At 31.6% G+C, this 7,297-nt stretch overlaps 1 pseudogene; it reads left to right on the top strand.

The window, feature by feature from the left end:
* Positions 1–5,598: 5,598 nt before the first annotated feature.
* LOC136980797 (inactive hydroxysteroid dehydrogenase-like protein 1 pseudogene) lies at positions 5,599–6,642 on the top strand (annotated as a pseudogene).
* Positions 6,643–7,297: the final 655 nt, after the last annotated feature.

Below are 7,297 nucleotides of genomic sequence, written 5' to 3'. Positions count from 1 at the left end.
ATTTTTATTAATATGTATATATATTAATAATATTAATGTATTATTATATTATTAAATAAATCGAGTACCCCTCCTGAAAAAATGAGTTCACACCACATGCGCGGAGTAAATTCATTTTTTCAGGAGGGGGTGACAGCTTATCAGAGTGTGGGACAGCAAAAGTATGTCGACTTATCCAGTGGTGACGAGTTAAACGGTGTCGATTAAACGAGAGTTTTTTAACATTAATACCTATGTAAGTCGGCCGGGACCACAGAAAGTGACTACTTAACCGATGGTGTTGAGTTATCGGGGTGTCGACTTATGCGGACTCGACTGTATTAATATTTATCATAAAATAATGTATGTTAGACAGTTCGAGACATGTTAGACAGTATTCAAGATATACAGGTGATATTCAATTTAACTTAGTAATTCGTGTAATTTGCTAGAAATATAATACTAATATATTTAAACATTTATTTACTTAAACGAATCGTTTTTGTATTTAACATTTTAATTTTGATATTTCGTTCGGCCCATGAAAAAATTTTTCTTTCTAATTAGGCCCGGGGGCATAAATTGTTTCCCACGTTTACGGTAGGAGCAACAGTTCTCGATTACTATACAAGAAGTTCCAATACAAACCGGGAGTCACGTTATTTTAATTCTAAACTTCCCGTGAAAGATGTAAGATAGATGACCAGCACGGCTCTGTTGTTAAATAAAAAAGTATGATGTACAGGGAAAAGCCAATACTAATTTGAAGTGGAGAGCATATATTTTAAGTTAAATAAATTAAAAATATGATTAAAAAATTGCAGCCTGGCAAATTAACGGGGTGTACTATAGATTACCACCTATGGAATTTCGGGACTGTAGATATATATTTGAACTCAGAGGACCGAGACGAGTTCAACGGTTCTCTACTTTTGGGCCGGAAGCAAAAAATAAGAAAGTTATCATACCTTTTTCGGCGATCGGGCGATGATCGGGAATCGCGTCGCTCTCTCCGCTAAGCCTATCGCGTGTTTAACAGGTAGTCCGGCAAGTCGGCCACATATACCTTCAACAAAGGCAGATGTTGATCCACGAGCACACTGATCGTCTACACTTCGAGTTAAGTCCTTATTGCACACCCTCGCGCTCGTCGACCTCGGGGGCTACGGCACCTCAGTCTCGCTATCGCTCGCAGTCGGGTCGTAGTACTAGCCGACCGCGTTATCGCAATCGGAAATCGCGATGCTTGAAAAAAAGGAACTGGCGTTCGACTGTTCGTGCGATTTCTTGCCTTTCAGTGCTTTTTTTAATTTGTTTGCAGACTTTACCGCGAGATAACAGCACTAGCAACTACGGTGCCGTCTACATGAAAGCATTAAAAAGTATGATAACTTAAAAACTATGATAACTTTCTTATTTTTCGTCTTCGGTCCAAAAGTAAGGTATCGTTGAACTCGTCTCGGTCCCCTCAGTTCAGATATATACTAAAAGTCCCAAAATTTAATAGGTGGTAATCTATAGTATCCCCGTTGCTTCTCTTATGAATTATTCAATATTAATTTTTATTTCAAAGATAAATAGTACGTTTTTAAATTGTGAGATATAAAATTAAAGGCGATTTAGTGACTTCTGAAATTGGCAAAATCTCCCGTAAACGTAGAATATTTGTAGAAGCTTTTTCATAGAAGACATTTTATATAAATTAAGAATAATAATTAAATCTACACATTGCAAATGTTGTGATTATCGTTATTATATTTTCAACGTTCTTTTTGTTCTTTTCCCTATGAACCTTTTTAGCAAACCTAATATGGGTTCGGCCAGGCCCACAATGGGCTTGCTAAATTTGTCGTGTGGTGAGTGACAAGGCCCGACATATCCGGGTGCATCAATGCTCAGAAATTCCTGAGATCTTTTGATCTATCCGGATTCTACCCCAGGTTCCCAGAGCTGTCACAGCCTATCGCTCTGGGAAACAAGGGTAGAATTTCCTGCTCGGGCATCGGCTGTCCATTATTACAACTAATTAAAGAATGCATTAAATTTTGAATGAAATACACTGTGAACACACAATAAATTAATTTTATCCATCATAAACCTGATCGAAAAAAGATCTTGCAACTCGGCGAAAAAAAGGAAATGAATTTCATTCAAATCTTAGAGAAGTAATCAAAAATAATCTTTGTCGATACTTTAAATTTTACAGATGTTAAGGTCTGATATTCAACTTACTAATATTTACCACAAAGTAACTTACTCTCTGTTGCAGCATGAATCGAAAAATTTTACGAATGAAAATATGCATACCAAAACTTACAAGATTTATGCAATTATTTCCGTAAAGATTGCACGAATTGATACATAGGTTTCAGGAATTGGCAGTAATGAAAGAAAAGTTGTCGTGGTTTGAATATACAATACGAATTCTGAGTAAAGTGTTATATTATTATATAACACTTTAATATAACACTTATAAAGTGTTATATTGTTATAAACTATGGTGAATATACAATATAAAGCATAAGTATTATTTGACAAAACTGTTTATTTTTCTGAACTAAATGAACAATTTCTTTGGTAACGGGTTACAGCAAAGGCAAGCTATTAAATGTTTTTTGGGATGTTTTCTTCATGCAAAAAACCAGTAAAATTCAATTATTTCGTCTTAATTGTCGATTATATCAATCTTCCCTTTTTTATTGATATAGTGTGAAGTGCAGTATAATACACAAAAATAACGAAACGAAACGACTTGAATACAATTGGAGATAGTATTTTTGAAAGGTTCTCTGTAATTTATAAAATTTTGTAAAATTCACCACATTTGAAACTTGATAATTCCTGTGTCTTTTGTCGAATTTTTTTTTGAAATGTTGCTGGGAGGTTTGTGTATTGATAGGAGGTTTGCTGGGAGAATAATGTAATTAAATTTTGGTTTTGTAAGGTCAAGGGATGGGGAGATAGAAGAGATCACGTGTCGTATCTCGATTGGAGACAGGCTTAATGAAGATTTTACTCGTTATTAATATTTAGAAATTTTTATAAAAGTTTATCTTACTCTCAATATTAAGGTTTTTCCCATTTTATGATAAATAATAATATAAAAATTGTTTTTCTGTCAAGATCACTTTCGAATTAGAGGCCCTAAGCTTAAGCTTTCTTCGTACAGTATTACAGTAGATCTGTCATTGGTTATTCAGATTTAAATAATTTAAAAAAACTACACGTAATAAAATTCTATACTTTATTCTGTTAGTTTTACGGGTTTTTAGTAAAATATCCCAATATTTAAGTTTTGCGTATAATTAATTACAAGGGTAGGCTGAAAAGTAATGCACACATGCTTGTAGAACACGAACAAAAACAAATAGCAAGATCGGGCAAAAAGTACATTAAAGTACAATTTTTAAGCTTCAAAATCATATATTTATTTTTCAACAAAGTCAACGTTAAGGCTAACACATTTCTTTCAACTTGTAACAAGATTTTTCATTCTGTTACTGAAAAATTCTTTCGACTTTTTTCAAATCTATGACTTATTCCCCCGATCTTGCGCCTTTTTTATTTTTATTTTTTCCTCTACTGAAGAGAGACCTCAAGAGTAATCATTACACCTCGGACAATGAGGTGAAGGCAATCCTCAATTTGAGAAAAGTAGGAAGAATTTTTCAGTTACAGAATGAAAAGACTTGTTCCGCGTTGGGAGAAATGTGTTAGCCTAACGGTGACTATGTCGAAAAATAAATATATGATTTTGAAGCTTAAAAATTGTACTTTAATGTACTTTTTGCCTGATCTTGCTATTTGTTTTTGTTCGTGTTCTACAAGCATGTGTGCATTACTTTTCAGCCTACCCTCGTATTTTTATTCAAACGTTTTCCCTCCTTTCATGCTTTTATTTTTTATCCATTTCAATTAATGGAGACTTAATTGAGATATTAAATTCAGATATTAATTGAGTTGTGAAAAATGTATCAAAAAATTAATAATTAAATCGATTTTACTAGAATTAAATTGAATAAGAGTAAAAATATTTTATTCAATTTCTTTCTGAGAAAACTTAATAAAAGACGAGCAATTGTTTATTGTAACATCGTCAGAATGCCGAACTGCAATTTTTAATCATCTTTTTAATTTATTTAATTTTAAAATACATGCTCTCCACCTCAAACTAGTAGTGGCTTGCACCTCGTGTCAATCATCTATCTCACACCTTTTAGGAGAAAATTATAAATTGAAATAACGTGACTTTCAAATTGCATGAGAAATTCTGATATAATTAATCAGAGTCTGCTGCTCCTACAGTTTCCATACCTGGTCTCGGATGACTTTCATATATCCAGCTCTGTTTTCCAGATTAAAAAAAGGCGGACGGACAGACGGACTACAGTGGGAATTTATAGGTCTATAATTTTTTTCAAGTTGCAGCCCAGTGAGAAGTTCAAAGTTGAATTCTGCATGCAAATTTCTGATAATAAATTCTGTAAAAATTGATTTTTTCGTTCAATAATTAATTTTATTAAAATTCATAGAATAAAAGCCTTAATTAATTAATTCCGTTTATTGATAATTTTAATCATTAATAAAATAGTTACTTCCATTTCAGTCCGATTCTCACGAGAAACCTGTTCATACTTAGAACAAACCGTCACTTCTTACAGAGACAAAAATATCAATTTGTCTAAATTTTCAATAATTGCATATCTAATTATTATTAAATTCTTGTTAAACATTGTTTAATTAATTGTATAAATATACATGAATCTATTTTATATGAATTAAATATCATAATTTAATAAAGCTATTTTATAAATGTAATTTTGTAGTTGAATGAATGAAAGTAAACTTTAAGGAATTTTTTAAAGTATAATTTAACGTAAAACTTATATTAAGATAAGGAACGGTTAGAGAGCAAACGGTTCACCAGGAAAATTCCTGATTTAGTCCATGTCTGGAGAGACATTACATTGCAGAGACTTGACTTTTGCTGCGACAAGAGCCTAGAAACTGACAAAAATTTACTTTTTAATGTAGAAATATAAAAGGTGATGGGAAACAAATAAAATGCCAGGCGGAAAAGACAACATTTATATACATTACTCGAACAGTTATTGTTTTAATTCGACTATAAAATGTTGGAAATAACTTACAGGTACAAGTTCGTTTTAAAATTTTTTCTTAAAATAGATCACTTTGATTTATTTGTCAGAATCTGCTATTCTTTAAATATATTTATATTAAATTGGAAAACGAAGGAAAGAATTCAGATATTTTGATTCTGATATGCTTTAATTTCGTATATTATCTTGATTCTCTTGCATAAATTACATATATTATAATTGTACTATATGTAGGCCTAATTTTTAATATCGTAATATAGATGGATAAATTCGAAAATTTGCAATCACAGATATTTTCTCGGTTTATAAAAATAGATTATTGATAAATTAGCAATAAAACATAATTATAAATAAAATACTCGTAAGCTTCTTATTTGACAGAGCGAGTAGTAACTCAGATTTTTACTGGTTAATATTTTTAAATTTCTATGACCTTGCCTTTGAACTTCCAATTGGCACGTTCGTTATTTAAGTGATTTGTTAAATACATTCGACTTCTTTCCGCCACGAATATATACTTATAGACGTTGAATGTAATAAAACTCCTTTGTTAACTTCAGAGAGGTTTCCCAATTGATCTAGAATCATGTTAAAGTTAATTCTTTATCTTCTTTGCAAGTATCAAGAGAATTTTATGATTGTGGGGATATTATTTATTTTCTTAACATTCTTTCTTTTATTCATAAAGACAATAGAAATAATCGATATCTTTGTTCTTCGCCGAACTTTTCCGGTAGACCTTAGAAAATACGGAAAATATGCTGTTGTAACCGGTGCCACGGACGGAATCGGAAAAGCATTAGCTCATCAATTAGCCAAGAGAGGTTTGAACATCGTTTTGATGGCCAGAAACGAGAAAAAATTGAAAGATACAGCAGAAGAAATTCGTTTAGAAAACGTAAAAGTCTCGACAATTCGAGTGGATTTCAGTTCTGAAAAGATTTATTCTTCGATAGCTGAACGACTGAGACAATTGGATGTGGGAATTTTGATCAACAACGTAGGTCAGCAATTTGATTTACCTTGTAAATTCGCACAATTGGACGAGAGGGACTTGGTGAGTTTGATCAATATCAACATGACATCGGTACTAATGATGTCGCGCATCTGTCTATCCGCGATAGGTTCAAAGAAAAAAGGTATAGTCGTGAACGTATCTTCATTATCTTGTTTAAGTCCTCTGCCTTTGATGTCTGTCTATTCCGCTTCTAAATCGTTTGTTACTAATCTTTCTTTGGCTCTCAATTATGAATGTCGCGACGATGATGTCATTATTCAATGCCTCATTCCATCTTTCATCGCCACCAAATTAGTTCATTATAGCAAATTTTTACGTAAGAGAAGCACATTATTGCCCGATGCCAACGAATATGCTTCGTCAGCTGTGAAAACGATAGCCACATCGATGCTTACCACCGGTCATTGGTGGCACGAGCTGCAAAGTATCATTTACAAAATCTTTCCCAATTGGATCGTTAACAAAATTTCCATTGTTTTATTCACGGCATTAGATAGTAGAATCTTGTAATTTACAGAAAATTTATGTCTTTATATATTCTACTTTATGAATTACGTTTGTATTTGCATTGTTAAAATCGCTTTACCGTTTAGATACTCATAAAGGAAAGTATAAGTTGAACACGTTTACTATTAGAAATATTTCAAACACTACTTTTGAATGTAGCAGGTATTTCCGTAAACCTTCAAAGTTTGTTTATTTCATTTGATTTATAAAATGTATGTATTTTTTTTAAATTAAAATTTACTATTTAATATAAAATACAATGCATTAATTAATTCTTAATCTAATCCATTCTCTTAATAGGTTAATGTAAAATTCACGAGTACAGTATTAATTTTTGGCAAACATTTAACAAAGTTTCTGTTTTATACTTGTCAGAATGTATGGAATCATTAAGAATTCAGAAAACTGAATTCTTAATGATTTTTCAATATAAAGAAATATCTTCAAATTGATTTTGTAATGTAAAATTTATTGTGCAAGTTAATTCACAATGTATTTATTACATACAGAAAATGCTAAGGCAAAATCTTTTTCCAATTCGCTAAGGACTATGAAATTACATATATACATAAACAAACGTGATATAATCCGGTGTATGTTTGGCCTTATGAAATTACATTTGCATTTATTTTATACATCATTTTGAAGCTTACGTAATATATATTACTCCTAT

The sequence above is a fragment of the Centruroides vittatus genome, unplaced genomic scaffold (assembly GCF_030686945.1).
Source record: "Centruroides vittatus isolate TY-2023 unplaced genomic scaffold, ASM3068694v2 contig_726, whole genome shotgun sequence".
In the NCBI taxonomy this organism is placed as follows: domain Eukaryota; kingdom Metazoa; phylum Arthropoda; class Arachnida; order Scorpiones; family Buthidae; genus Centruroides; species Centruroides vittatus.
This window is presented reverse-complemented; position numbering and strand designations above follow the sequence as displayed.